This window comes from Dermacentor andersoni, chromosome 9, assembly GCF_023375885.2.
Source record: "Dermacentor andersoni chromosome 9, qqDerAnde1_hic_scaffold, whole genome shotgun sequence".
NCBI classification, from domain to species: domain Eukaryota; kingdom Metazoa; phylum Arthropoda; class Arachnida; order Ixodida; family Ixodidae; genus Dermacentor; species Dermacentor andersoni.
In genome coordinates, this window is record NC_092822.1 from 139,255,754 (window position 1) to 139,271,355 (window position 15,602).

Consider the following 15,602-nt stretch of genomic DNA (forward strand, 5'->3'; position numbering starts at 1 on the left):
GTTCCCGTTCACCCGAAGGACGTGTGCGCGGGACAGTTCAGCCTTGATGGAACTTTTTGTGGTTGTTGTCGTCCATGTGTGTGAGGGTTATAAGACTGTGGACATACTATATATGTATATGACCTGCATATGTCACTTTTCTGCTGTTGTGCCGTGCAGTGCGTTGGAGTGTTACTATACATACATGAGTATTTCTTTTGCATGCTCACTGCCATGAATGTGTTGATCTTTCGCCCTTTTCTTTTATCGCTGTGAGAAATTTGTTTTTTTTTTTCGGTCCTTTCAGTTCATTTTCCTGTTCCTTATGGACTCCGCAGCACCCGTGTTGGGCAGCATATGTCAAATTTCTTTGACGGAACTTTCAGAGCCTAAATTCTAGGATACAGCGCCCTTTGGTTCTTGTAGTATAGCTGGGAACATTGTGAGCCCAGTATACTCTTTAGGAGGGACGTGTAAGGTCGCTCTGATTGTTCGTGTGCTTAAGTGTCACGAATCGGGCCACGTGCGGTGTGTATAGAGAGGGGGTTCACTCCCCCCCCCATGTCAGCGGGGCAACCGTTTCTGTATTATGTGGGGTCACGGACCGCGCGGTTTTCGGTGACGCGTCGCGGCAGAGGCCAGGCGGGCGAGTGCCGATTCCGGGAAGTCGGTATTGTGCGCAAGGGGTTGGCAGTCTGCCGACGGTCGCACGAGTCTGCACAGTCCTGCCTGGAAAGAGACCGCTGTACGCGGTATCGTGGGTCTGCCGCCCGAGTGCCTGACTAATTGGAGGCGCCGGCGAGGTTAAGAAGGGCTTAACAAACTTGACCCCGTGCCGCATATACGGAGAAGGAATCTATTCTTCTACGCGTCCGGAACGAAATCGCCAGCCGTGTTGTTGGGTGCGACTGCCTGTGGGGTGTCGAAGGTCAGCTTACAGTGCACGCTGTAGGGGTGCGGTGTACACGTGAAGAGTGCATTCGGACGGCGGCGTCTTGTAAACACGCACTCGGAGAACTTTGTCTTGTAGACAATAAGTTTGAAGGACAAGGAGGGCCATCCGTCTCCCACACGACCAAACTTTGAGTACAGCGGCACTACGTGGTGTCGATGCCCCTGCTTCCGAGACATTTGCGGCCTAGACGCCGTTGGGATTTGAGGCGGTCTAGCGATAACTTGTTCGGGCCTGGCGTGTTTTGCTGAGCCCGTCACTAACTACGTAGAAACGAGAGGGCAACGGAGTTTTGGGGAAAAAGGAAAAGAGCTTTGTTTTCCAATATGTTTATTTTTAAGAGTAAGCCCATCCCTCTGGGTTGTGGCTTAACAAACGGTTGACTCTGATTGGCAACTGAACCTGTGGGACGGGCCAACGGCCCTACCGCCTTTTTTTTCTTTGTATATTTGGGCTATAAAAATCGGGACGACATGCTGTCCCTCAGACTTGGCTGAAATCAGGATTGCTGATAGATCAGTGAGCCTCCGTACTATGTACGTTAAAACGAGTCTGGGCTCTAACAGTCATTGAGACAGTCGATGAGTGAGACTTTGTTTCTCAATTGTTCATGTTTGTAATGTATTTGTTTTACCTGCCATGTATATAGAAAAGTTCAACTATAAATATTTCTTGTACATCTGATCTGCATCGTTTCCTGCCTGCGTTTGATCAACAACTGCCGATCATCGTCCGAGAAGCTTCAAGTTCCAGCGGTGAAGCGAGGACAGAGAACGAACGAAACTTTACTGACATTGAGCACCACTGTGTGGTACTCTCCAACCAACAATGGGACGAAGTATGCGCAAGCGCCTATGTCAGCATTACATTGGGCAAAACCTGAAACCTGCTCAAAAACTTTCTTAACAAAGGTCAAACCAGGAGCTCCCAGACGAAGGCGGCTGACAAGATAGCGAAGCACGAACTCAAAAACTCCAACGAGCAGGAATTTATGGCAAGACTTGCCGAGAGATGCATGCCACTCTCGAGCAGCCACGAAAACGAGGCCGAGGAACCCGGTTCCCCGTACACGGGCGCGGACAACCCCGATCTCGACGAACCCTTCACCCTGGAAGAAATCAGGACCGTCCTTCAAAACCTGAATGGCACATCGGCTCCAGGTCCGAACGGTATTAGTAACAAAGCTCTTCGTAACTTGGACGAAGACTCCGTCCGGTTCCTAGCAGAACGAATCAATCAGGTCTGGGCTTCCGGTAGGGTCCCGCCGGAATGGTAGAACGCCACCACGGTTCTCATCCCAAAGCCCAACAAGCCATCGGGCGTCGAGAACCTCAGACCCATACACTCACGTCGTGCGTGGGTAAGGCTGCGGAACACGCCGTTCAGAACAGAGTTTCCAGATTCTTCGAAAACAAGGGACTGTTACCACACACCCTCATCGGATTAAGGCCCGGTCTATCAACTCAAGACACCATGATTTTAATCAAGCACCAAATCATTGATGACCCCATTAGAAACGCCAAGGCCCTTCTCGGGTTGGATCTCGAGAAAGCATTCGATAACCTCTTTCACCAATACATTGTGGACCCCATTTCCGGCCTCAACCTCAGAGCTAGATTCCACGCGTACGTCAAGTCATTCTTGGATAACAGGACGGCTACGATCCGATTCGCCAGCCTCTCCACGGAGACACTCTCGCTGGGGAGCAGGGGCACCGACTAAGGCTCGGTCATCTCCCCTACGCTTTTCAACCTTACCATGGCGGGACTTGCTGAGAAACTCGGACAGATCCACGGGCTCGAGCACACCATATACGCAGATGATATCATCATGTGGGTCTCCAAAGGAACCCCGGGCATGGTGCTGGTTCCCGGCACACTTAGGACCAAAGATCGGCGACGTCCCCAACCTTAACGAGGCGGCACACGAGGCTGCGCGCGTGCTTACAGACCGCGCTGCTTCACCCGACCACTCGGAGAACAAGGACGCCCTCACTACATACAATGAAATCACTAAACACTACTACCTACAACGTAGAGAGTATAGCACGCCACACCGCACGCTCACTCGAGCTCAAGCGGTTACACTCAGAATGCTACAAACAGACACATACCCCACGCAAAACAGACTACACCATTACATGCCTGAGCTCTACAAGTCTTATTGCACCAACTGCAATAGATCCCTTAACGTATATCATTTACTCTGGCCGTGCTCGCAAAGTAACATAAAATACGAACAGGACAAGCGCAAGTTTGAAGAAGCAATCCGGAGCGATGAACTCGCTCCCTAACTCTGGGCCGTCCAGCAGGTCCACGACGCCGCCAGGAAACTCAACCTCCCGGTTCCGTCGTGGGAGACGCCCACTCCATGAGAGCCCAAAGCTCTCGTGGCCTGCAGGACCTCGAATAAAGTTGATTTCCTTCCTTCTTTGGGCGACAACAGACAGCGGATAGAAGAATCGATAACTTTCCAGAAACATCGGATACATGCAGGCGTGTCCCGCGCTGTGCGATAACGTTTGTGAGGCGGCGAAACCTGGTCGCCCGATAAAGATAGGTACACGTGTCAATACCCCCCTTTTAAAAAGCATCGATGCGATGCTGCAAACAAATGAAAGTAATAAAGAAAAGCACTCGTAGCAAAGAAAACAAAAACAAGGAAGTTCGTCAGCGTCCGTAAAAGGGCTTAAGGCGCACCACGTGGTCCACTTCAGATCGTGCGCGGCGCCGCTGTGATTGCGAAATGCCGTCTGGCACGACCTCATAGTCCAGTGCGCCAATACGTTGGATGACCTTGTAGGGTCCGAAATAGCGTCGCAATAGCTTCTCACTCAGTCCTCGTCGGCGATAGGGGTCCATACGCAAACATGGTCGCCGGGCTGGTACTCGACGAAGCGTCGTCGGAAGTTGTAGTGGCGGCTGTCGGTACGCTGCTGGTTCTTGATCCGTAGGCGGGCGATCTGTCGAGCTTCTTCGGCGCGCTGGAGATAGGTAGCGACGTCAAAATTTTCCTCGTCAGTGACGTGCGGCAGCATGGCGTCGAGCGTAGTCGTCGGGTTCCTGCAGTAAACCAGCTTAAACGGCGTGATCTGCGGTGTTTCTTGCACCGCCGTGTTGTAAGCAAAGGTTACGTACGGCAGGACCGCGTCCGACGTCTTGCGCTCGACGTCGACGTACATTGCTAGCATGTCGGCGAGGGTCTTGTTCAGCCGCTCCGTGAGATCTTTCGTCTGCGGATGTTAGGCAGTTGTCCTCCTGTGACTTGTCTGGCTGTATTGCACAATGGCTTGGGTGAGCTCTGCTGTAAAAGCTGTTCGTCTGTCGGTGATGAGGACTTCTGGAGAACCATGTCGCAGCAGGATGTTCTCGATGAAAAATTTCGCCACTTCGGCTACGCTGCCTTTCGGTAGAGCTTTAGTTTCAGCGAAGCGGGTGAGATAGTTCGTCGCCACGATGATCCACTTATTCCCGGAAGTTGATGCCGGAAACGGTCCCATCAAGTCCATCCCGATCTGCTGAAAACGTCGGTAAGGAGGCTTGATCGGCTTTAGTAATGCCGCTGGCCTTGTCGGTGGTGTATTGCGTCGCTGACAGTCTCGGCATGTCTTGACGTAACGGGTGACATCGGCGGTTAGGTGCGGCCAGTAATACCTTGCTTTTATCCTCGATAGCGTCCGGGAGAAACCGAGGTGCCCAGCGGTCGGATCGTCATGTAGGGCGTGCAGTACTTCTGGACGCAGCGCCGACGGAACAACAAGAAGGTAGTTGGCGCAGACTGGTGAGTTCTTCTACATGAGTAGGTTCTTTTGAAGCGTGAACGAAGACAATCCACGCTTAAATGCCCTAGGGACAACATCGGTAGGCCCTTCCAAATACTCGACTAGGGCTTTTAGCTCCGGGTCACCTCGTTGCTGTTCGGCGAAGTCTTCCGCGCTCATTATTCCAAGGAAGGCATCGTCATCCTCGTCATATTAAGGAGGCGGGTCAATGGGGACGCGTGATAGGCAATCGACATCTGAGTGTGTTCTTCCGGACTTGTAGGTTACAGTGATGCCGTATTCTTGTAGTCTGAGGCTCCACCATGCCAGCCGTCCTGAAGGGTCCTTTGAGTTAGCTAGCCAACACAACGCGTGATGGTCGCTCACCACTTTGAATGGCCTCCCATAGAGGTAACGGCGGAATTTTGCTGTAGCCCCGAATGATGGCAAGGCATTCCTTTTCAGTCGTAGAATAATTGCCTTCCGCTTTTGGCAGCGACCTGCTAGCATAAGATATCACCCGATCAAGTCCGTCTTTCCTCTGGGCGAGGATGGCACCGAGGCCTAGGCTACTGGCGTCAGTGTGGATTTCGGTATCAGCTTTCTCGTCGAAGTGTGGAAGCACCGGCGGCGACTGCATGCCTCGTTTGAGTTCACGAAATGCATCAGCCTGCGGCGTTTCCCACTTGAACTCGACATCCCATTTGGTTTGATGCGTTAGCGGCTCCACAATGCGTGAAAAGTCCTTGACAAAGCGCCTGTAGTAGGCACACATGCCAAGGAATCTACGCACTGCCTTCTTGTCGATGGACTGCGGGAACTTTTCAATGGCAGCTGTCTTCTGCGGGTCGGGGTGGACTCCAGATTTGCTGATGACGTGGCCTAGAAACAGAAGCTCGCCGTAAGCGAAGCTGCACTTTCCCGGCTTCAGAGTGAGCCCTGAAGACTTGATAGCCTCTAATACTGTCGCAAGTCGCTTAAGGTGATCGTCGAAATTTATGGCGAAGAGAACGACGTCATCCAAGTAAACAAGACAGGGCTGCTACTTCAATCCCGCTAAAACCGTGTCCATCACGCGCTGGAACGTTGCAGGCGCCGAGCACAGTCTGAATGGCATAACCTTGAACTGATAGAGGCCATCTGGTGTGATGAAGGCGGTCTTTTCGCGATCCCTTTCGTCGACTTCTATTTGCCAGTAGCCAGACTTGAGGTCCATCGATGAGAAGTATTTAGCATTGCAGAGCCGATCCAATGCGTCGTCTATTCGTGGGAGGGGGTATACGTCTTTCTTCGTGAGTTTGTTCAGTCGACAATAATCGACGCAGAAACGTAGGCTTCCGTCCTTTTTCTTCACTTAAACAACTGGAGACGCCCACGGGCTTTTCGACGGCTGGATGATATCGTCGTGCAGCATTTCGTGTACTTGGTGCCTTATAGCTTCACGGTCCCGCGTAGAAACTCGATAAGGGCTCTGGCGGAGTGGTCGAGCACACTCTTCGGTTATTATGCACCTCCACCAGATGTCACGTGCTGGTGACGTTGAAGAACACAGTAGCAAGACTGTGAACGAGAAAACTAACTTTTATTGAGCGAACCTGTGCCCACAAAACAGGCTACACTTATAGCACAACGATAGCGCCGAACACAGTCGACGATTGTCGACTGTGTCGAATGTTCGATTCGAAAATCGAATGTTCCAAACTAATCGTTGGGTCCCGCGTGCCTTCCCCAAGGTTCTGCACCATTCGTGTCAGGCGATGAAATCAGATAACACAAGATTCGGCGACAACAGACAGCGGATAGAAGCATCGATAACTTTCCATAAACTTCTGATACATGCAGGCGCGTCCCGCGTTGTGCGATAACATTTGTTAGGCGGCAAAACCGATAAAGATAAGTACACGTGTCAATATCGAAGAGTGCCTGTGTATCTGGTGGGACGCCATCACACACCATCGCATCACCAATCTCAGTATGAAAAACAGGTGCGGCAATACAGTAAACTTGCTCTCTCGGGGCATCTTCAGCGAACCGATTCGATATGTAATTTTTCGCTGACGTCGATGTGTTGCTAGGTTTACGAAGGTTTTGAAAAGGTCCTGCTCACAAATATGTGGTATGTAGGGTGTCCCAGCCAACTTTAGCCAGAGTTTAAAATATGCCGATGAACTTCGAGAGGACGCGATGAAATGCATGTTGCTGACTATTGTAAAGAGTAAGTCGCACTATTTTCGCATTGTGCTTAATTCTAGAATTAGTCAAGATTCATTAACTAATTTCTGAAGCAACGAAGTTAGGCAGCACATTTGAATCAGAATGCTGTAGACCACTTTGCAAAACATCGGATGAAATAGTTTGCTACTTTCTATCTATTACGCATTAGTGTCTTTCCGCTTACTGCAGACGCCCGCGAACTTAAAAAAAATACCACGTGACAAGTGCACTTACGCGCCGTCATTTCAGCGCTCCAAAACGATCCGCGTACAAACGAACACAGCATGTTGGCCCAGTTTGCGGCCGTTGCGCCTGCTTGCCGCTATCACGAACTGCCGCGAGGGGGGCACGTCGCTGGCGCAGCCCACGCCTGGGTGACTGCCCTGTCGCCTTGTGAGCGGCAGCGCACCCTGCTAGAAGCTATGTTAGTTTGTACGAAAAAATGATTGGGAGCGCTGCAATCACGACTCGCCAGCGGCCATGTGACGTGGTATATATTTGCATTTCGCGGGCATCTGCAGTAAGCGAAAAAACACTAATACCTAATAGATAGACAGTTACAAACTGTTTAAACGGAGGTTTTTGCAATGCGCTCTACAACTTCCTAATTGAATTCTTTTGCCTAGCTTCGTTGCTTCAGAACTTGGTTAATTAATCTCGACTAATTATGCAAGTAACCAGAATACAAAAAATATTGTGACTTACTCCATACAAAGCAAGCAACATGCATTTGGTCGCGTCGTCTAGGAGTGCATCAGCACGTTTTTAAACTGAGGCTCAATTTAGCTGGGACACCCTGTATATAAGAGCGGCATATGATAAACACGAATGTTTTCCTGGTTACATGTCTAATAAGATCCAGTTTACAGGATTTAGATACCGTTTCTTGTTGTTCAGTTGCAGAGTGGTAAGCTATATATACAAGTGATCTTTTTTCATGTATCTGTTTTCGGAAAGCTTTGTAAAAAATTATCCACAGTTAAAACATACGTCCTTCTGTCTGTATAATTTAGTTTTTTTTTCTTTTATAGGCAGCAAGCCTCATCAAATTTGGCACACTGGATATCAACGAAAACGATTTTGTCGTTACCTTATATTTCAATTGCAGCTGCTGACGCAAGTCCTCCTTATAATTATACTAAATAAGAGCGCATGGGAGAGGACAAACGGATGAAATGGACAAAGTGCTTACTGTCAACCAAAATTTACTGTGCACAAGGAAATAGAGAAGGTGGATGAATGAATGAATGTGTGGTTTTTATTGGCGTAAGGGCCAGGTATGGCCAAAGAGCGCCAAGCCAGTCTTGATGAATTCGCAGTGTAGTTATGAGTTCAATGAAGTTGATGTGACGTGGCTGTAAAGGGGCCTTAAAAAATAGTCGCTCTAGAGTGCGTAAAATGTATCTGTTATAAGATTATGTCGATGATAATGACATGTTCTATGAGCATTAAAATCCATCGTGAGAGAATGATGCATTATAAAAGATATGTGACATGGTAAAATTACCTGGAGCACTACTGCCTCGCCAGAGCCCTTGAAACACAAGGACTTGCAGGCATGTGCTATAAGGTATGACTATCACAGCGGCATCCTTTCAAGAGAGGAAGCGCTACGAATGTATGGGACTAATAATGTGTAGGACAACATCTCTGAGGAAACCTAGGACTGTGTTTGTAAAAAAGCGGTTCTGGACCGAGAAACATTACAGGATGAAAAGGAATGCGTTGCCGGTATGCTAAGGAAAATGTCTCCTTCTCTCAGATTCGGCTTTCCGACACTCGAGGAGGACGTGGAGCACGGTCAGCCTCTACCCGCATCTGCCCCAGGTTGGAGGGTCATTTCCGGTGAGTAAAAAGTTATGGGTGCCAAATGTGTGTCCTATTCTGAGACGACACAATAGGACATCTGTCCGGCGTGATTTTATTGCAGCATAAAATACAATATAATACAAAGCATGCAAAGCAAAAAAAAATGAGTGTCAATTGTGCAGGTACTAGAAGCAATATTTCTTCGATAATAGCGACACCGAGTGGGCGCTCACGCATTTTTGGCCTTTCCTGTCAGTGCCACAGAGTGTCACGTACTTTGCGCGCAAGTTGGTGCCGATAACGGCTTATAATCATACACTTTTCCTTTCAAACGAAATCGCAGTCGTAACCTGTCCTAGGGCATTTTTAAACACTCTAACGAATTACCTTACCCTGTAATAAAAATGTGGCCTTCAATTTTTCGTGTATATACCCACTCCTTATATAACCCCTTGAATGGGGCCTTTAAGGAAATAAAATGAAATGAAACGAAATGCCTCGCAACCACACCGGGAGGTAAGTGCTGCAAGGCAGCTGCGTGTATTCTCTGCTTGAATGGATAAGTAGACTTCCGTCAGGTTGGTTGTGCACATACAACCAACCCAACCGATGTAGCAACGGCCGCGAGAAAGTGTATTTCGTACACAGCGTTGTGAAAGCATTGAGGGAAGAAACTTTTCGCCTGTTCCTTATCACACTTGTGCTAGCGGGTGTTTACTCCGTTGACTTGTATGAACTCGAGAACTTTCTTGCTAGGGAAACACGTGTGACGCTGGCTATCTCTGCTATCCTCATTTTTTTTTTTGGCGGTGCAACACTCTGTCTACAACACAGCGGAGGATCTATTTAACGCGCTAGCATTAGGACTGCCAAGATGGAAAAGATGTGTATGTGGGTGACGTGTAGGAAAGTCGGTGACGTGGTAGAGGCAGGGAACGGATGGGATAGCTTAGAAGAGCTTGTATGTCCGTATGGTGCAATAAATGTTGCAACAGAACTGCTTGTTGGCCTAGTTGGTACTTGCTAAAAGACATCTTTTTTGCCGCAATTGAACAAACACAAGAGGAAGACACAAAAAGACAACACGGGCGGCACTTCCAACTGATTTAATTTGGGCTGTGACCCATGAATATATATACACATACACGCATGCTTACTATATAAAAAGAAAGGTAGAAATTGTGTTAGCGATACATCTATCGTGCTCTATAAATCGGAAACTAGATTATTTGAGCGCTGGGTAACGTAGACCTGTGAACAGCCAGCGCATGCGTGTATGTGTGTATATATTCATGGGTCACAGCCCAAATTAAATGAGTTGGAAGACCCGCTCGTGTTGTCTTTATGTGTCGTCATTTTGTGTGTGTTCAATATCGGCAAGAAACATGTATTTTAGCGATAAATGCGCATGTATAAAGTGCAGCTGGTTGTGGGCTGCTCCGGACCACCGTCAGTCACACTCCTCGAAGAGGAAGGACATGTGTCGAGTGAGCTCCGGAACAGCAGTTTCCAATGCGGGGAAGCTGGTTTAAATAATGTGTTTGGGACCTCAAGCAGATGCGCTGTATTGCTAAAGAATTTTTCTCGGATTTACTACTAAATCAAGACTGAATTCTTGTTATAAGGTCTCTCAATTTGTATTGCGAAAGCAATACTGCTCGCACTTTCGGCCCATCGGTGTTCGTGGCGCCTCCTTACACAGCTGCGCGTCACGTGACCGTGTGACGTCACGCCAGACCGAGAGACGGGGCCCCAGCTCGCGGCATCGATGGTGGAGGCGAAGCCTTGCGCGCCGCTGCTGCGGCGCTACCGAGAGAGCGCGCTCGCTGGTGTGACGTCACGCTAGGAGGAGTGGTCGGCGCGCTGCCTTGCGCTATGTCGGATGATGTACAGCCATAAGTTTAACAAAGGGCAACCATGTCCACACGATCAGCCGAACCAAAGCGCAGCCAAGGGTATTGCTTTCGCAATCTTCCAGGCTTAACCAAGCTAAGCCTTCAGCCAATTTTTAATCATTTTATGTCTCTTCCACAGAGCTCAGCAAGGGCAGAAAGCAAGCTTCTGACCATAAAACAGGCCATTCGCGGCGTTTTAGAACAGTGCTGTGTTAATGAGGACGCTCGCCTCGCGCGCTGTGTACGTTTCCGTGCTTGCACACGGTGGGCCAAGTGGGACCTTAGTGGCGGCCCACGTGTCATCAGTGCAGGGCAAATAAGAGCTGTTCAAGGTTCCGGAAGGAAAAAAAAATATAGAGAAAACATACACGTCCCCGTCCTCGTCCTTTGACGCAGCTGTTCGAACGCTGCAGCCACGCGAAAAACAAGTCACGCACGTTAGTCGGAACCGGCGGATGTTGGGCCCCCAGTTGCGCAGTTACAACTTTCGTTGACTCTGTGGAAGCAGCTGAACAAAGCAGTGCAGAGAAGCAGCACGGCGACGCTTGAAAAGTAGGGTGTAATGTTATCACTAGACGGCTACTCCCAATACTACCACTCCCTGACCTGAAGATAGTGACGTCGAAGAGCGAGCGTGCATCCGTGCAACATCGCTTGCAGCCATCATCCGACGCCATTCCCGCCCGCTCTTTTCGATTACCGGTAAGAGCATTTCATTCCTCTCTTCAGTTCCCGCTGAAGTTGTACTGTTCAACCTGGGGAATTAATTGCTACATATGTTAACCGGGCTCCATAAACTATCATCGCAACTGAATTCCCTGTCCTGATCGCTACAGTTATTTACAGGAAGTACTTTATCATGCCTGCAGGATGCTTTGCAAAAAAAAAAAAAAAAAAAAAAAAAAAAACACACACACACATGGGAAACGGTGCTGCCAGCGCGCCCTTCAAGAAAGCGCGTCAAACGTCGTGTGTTTTGAAATATTTTTATCTGACGTGTCTCTTTTTTTGCATGCTTATTTCATTTGCGTTGATGATATAAAACAATTCAACTACATTTTTTAATACCGGCACCGATAATTTCCATATATATATTTATGTAGCAAGAAGGTGTCAGCTACCAAGTTTAGCTGCTCACAGTTGGATATTTCAATAAAAATGTTGCTTTAAAATTCGTAACTTGTCTCTAGATTTAATTATGTAGTCTAACTATGTCGCAGACATCGTGGTTGTCAGCAAGAAAAAAGGAATGCTTCCGAAGGCCTTCATCGTTGTAGCGCCCTCAGTAGAGCAGTTAACGATTGTTGATAACTCCGTCAGCCAAAGGTGAACACACGCTTAGATTCCTATTCACGCATTTCTCTGGTATAGGTGACTCCACGGAGAGTGAAAATGTCAAAAAACGGAAGCAATTGTCATTGATAACTCTAATCGGCACATAATATTGTCACGGCTCACTTGAGACAAGAGCGGAGAGCGGTATTTTATCTGGACAATTAGAACAAGCGTTCAGTCTTGGCTTCTTCTTCTCTAGCACCCTCACTTGCACGCACGAGGTCAGCGTGGTTGGGCACAGATGGCGTCGCGGCATTTGCCCCCCCTTCAATGGAGCATCGTCCCGATGCTCGGCGGGTAGCACCCGGTGTCCAGCCGACCAGCAAGTGCCCATGTCATTCAGCAAAATAAGGTTTCATGCGCACCACGTGCACAGTCTCAGGCAGGTCCTGACGGCGCCTCGAGCAGGATTGGCTGTCAGGAATGACTTCATAGTTGACGTCGCTAAGGCGTCGTAGAACCTTGTACGGTCCGAAGTATCGGCGCAGAAGTTTCTCCGCGAGGCCTCGGCGGCGTACTGGAGCCCAAACCCAGACTCTTTGGCCGGGCTGGTAGACGACGCATCGATGGCGTTGATTGTAACGTCGCGCATCACGGTCTTGCTGGCTAGTTATGCGAACGCGCGCAAGCTGTCTTGCTTCTTCGGCGCGCTCTGAAAAATCTGCGGCGTCAGTCTCGGAATCGCTGGAATCATGAGGAAGCATAGCATCCAGCATTGTAGTCACTTCTCGACCGTGGAGGAGACGGAATGACGTCATTCTTGTTGTTTCTTGCCGAGCCGTATTATAAGCAAAGGTTACGTAGGGTAATATTTGGTCCCAGTTCTTGTGTTCCACATCGACATACATGCACAGCATGTCTGCGAGAGTCTTGTTGAGGCGCTCCGTAAGTCCATTGCTTTGCGGGTGATAAGCTGTCGTCCTTCTGTGTGCCGTGCCACTGAGCGTGAGTACAGTTCGCAAAAGTTGAGCCGTGAACGCGGTTCCCCTGTCGGTTACGATGACCGCTGGAGCCCCGTGCCTGAGGACGACGTTTTCGATGAAGAACTGCGCGGCTTCGGCTGCTGTGCTGCTCGGAAGTGCCTTGGTTTCTGCATAACGCGTAAGGTAATCTGTTGCAACTATGATCCACTTATTTCCTGCAGTTGATATTGGGAATGGGCCCAAAAGGTCCATCCCAATTTGTGCAAACGGTGTTTCCGGCACTTGAACGGGATGTAATAGTCCGGCAGGTTTCGTAGGTGGCACTTTTCGTCCCTGACAGTCAAGGCACGTTCGAACGTAGTGCTTCACCTGTGTTGCGAGCCGTGGCCAGTAGTATTTCTCTTTGATCCGTGCTAATGTTCTTGTGTAGCCTAGGTGGCCCGAGGTAGCTTCATCGTGACAGGCCTGCAAGATTTCACTGCGGAGAGTTTGAGGGATGACCAGTAGATATCGCTTCCCTGTTGAATTGAAGTTCCTCTTAAAAAGAACACTGTTGCGTATGCAGAATGATGACAAGTTCCTTGAGAACAATCTGGGCTTGTTTGTGGTGCGACCTTGTAAGAAATCAATTAGTGAAGCGAGCTCCTGGTCCTCTTGCTGCTGTTGAGAGATGGTAGCCGCACCAACAACTCCTAAAAAGCCTGCGGATTCGTCATCATCTCGGCCTGACAACTCGATCGGTGATCTGGAGAGGCAGTCAGCGTCTAAGTGCTGCCTTCCCGATTTATAGACCACAGTCATGTCATACTCTTGAAGCCGTAGGCTCTAGCGTGCCAAACGTGCAGATGGATCTTTCATGTTGGTCAACCAACAGAGAGAATGGTGGTCACTTATGACTTGAAATGGGCGGCCATATATGTACGGACGGAACTTGGTAACGGCCCATACTACAGCCAAGCATTCCTTCTCTGTGGTAGAATAGTTCGACTCGGCACGTGACAGTGTTCTACTCGCGTAAGCGATGACTCGCTCAGCGTTGTCTTGCCGCTGAACAAGGACGGCACCTAGACCGACATTGCTGGCGTCGGTGTGGATCATTGTCGGCGCATCCACGTCAAAGTGGGCAAGAACAGGTGGAGTTTGTAGACGGTGCCGCAACTCGTTAAATGCCGCCTCCTGCTCCTCGCCCCACACAAACGTGACATCTTCTCTGGTTAGGCAGGTGAGCGGTGAGGCGATGCGTGCAAAACCCGCAATAAATCGCCGGTAATATGAGCATAGGCCCAGGAAGCGTCTGACTGCCTTCTTGTCCGTAGGCCTTGAAAACTGTGCGACGGCTGCGATTTTCTCAGGATCAGGTCTGACACCTGTGTGACTTACAATGTGGCCCAAAAACTGTAGTTCTTCATAGCCAAAGTGGCACTTTTCAGGTTTTAAGGTAAGCCCAGCGGACCGTATGGCTTGAAGAACTGACCGTAGCCGATTGAGATGTTCATCGAATGTGGCAGAATAAACAATCACATCGTCTAGGTACCCTAAGCAAGTCTTCCACTTAAGGTCTAAGAGAACCGTATCCATTAGCCTTTGGAACGTGGCTGGGGCAGAGCACGAACCAAAAGGGAGAACTTTGAATTCATAGAGCCCATCAGGCGTCACAAACGCAGTCTTTTCGCGATCCCGCTCATCGACCTCTATTTGCCAGTATCCACTCTTTAAGTCCATCGATGAGAAGTAACGTGCATGCCGTAGCCTGTCGAGGGAATCGTCGATGCGTGGTAAGGGATACACATCTTTTTTCGTAACCCGATTGAGCTTGCGATGATCGATACAAAACCTCAGGCTGCCATCCTTCTTAACGAGTACCACGGGCGATGCCCAAGGACTTTTCGACGGCTGGATGACATCATCTTCTAGCATTTTCTTGACTTGCTGCTGTATTGCTTCACGCTCTTTCTCAGCTACGCGATACGGATGCTGTCGGATGGGTATTGCTGTTTCCTCCGTAATGATGCGGTGTTTCGTCAGTGGTGTGTGACGCACTCGGGACGTTGTAGAGAACCAGTCCTTAAAATGGTCAATCAGTTCTCTGAGCCTTTGTTTCTGCTGCGGCGCTAAGCCTGGGTCAACGTCGACGACGGGTGTAGATGGCATCGTATCGGTGGTTGATTCCTCTTTTACAACAAAGCAGTGTTGGACGTGGTCAATTTCGTCAAAGTACGCCACAGCGGTGCCTTTACTGATGTGCCGGCGTTCATTGGTAAAATTTGTCAGTAGTACCTCTGTGCGACCGCCGATTAGGCTGACGATGCCCCGAGCGATGGCAATACCTTGATGGAACAGAAGTGCAGTTAGTTGTCCAGCTACACCGTCCTTGTCAAACTGTTCTCCGCAACTTACGGAGACAAGAGTGCATGATAGTGGTGGTATGCAGACGTCGTCGTCGGCTACACGTAACGATGTACGTCGGCGCTCTTCGTCTTGGCTCGTGTCTGTACTAGTCGACAAGGTTATCTCGCCGTCCCGTATGTTAACCACGGCGCCGTACTCCCGCAAGAAATCCATTCCAAGGATGAGTAATCTGCAGCACTCCTTTAAAATCATAAAAGTGGCGACAAAAGCTGTATTTCGTATCTGGAGCCGTGCAGTACATTTTCCTGTAGGTATCATTATCTGGCCCCCGGCATTTCGAATATAAGGGCCCGTCCATTGCATTTTGACTTTCTTAAGCCGGTCTG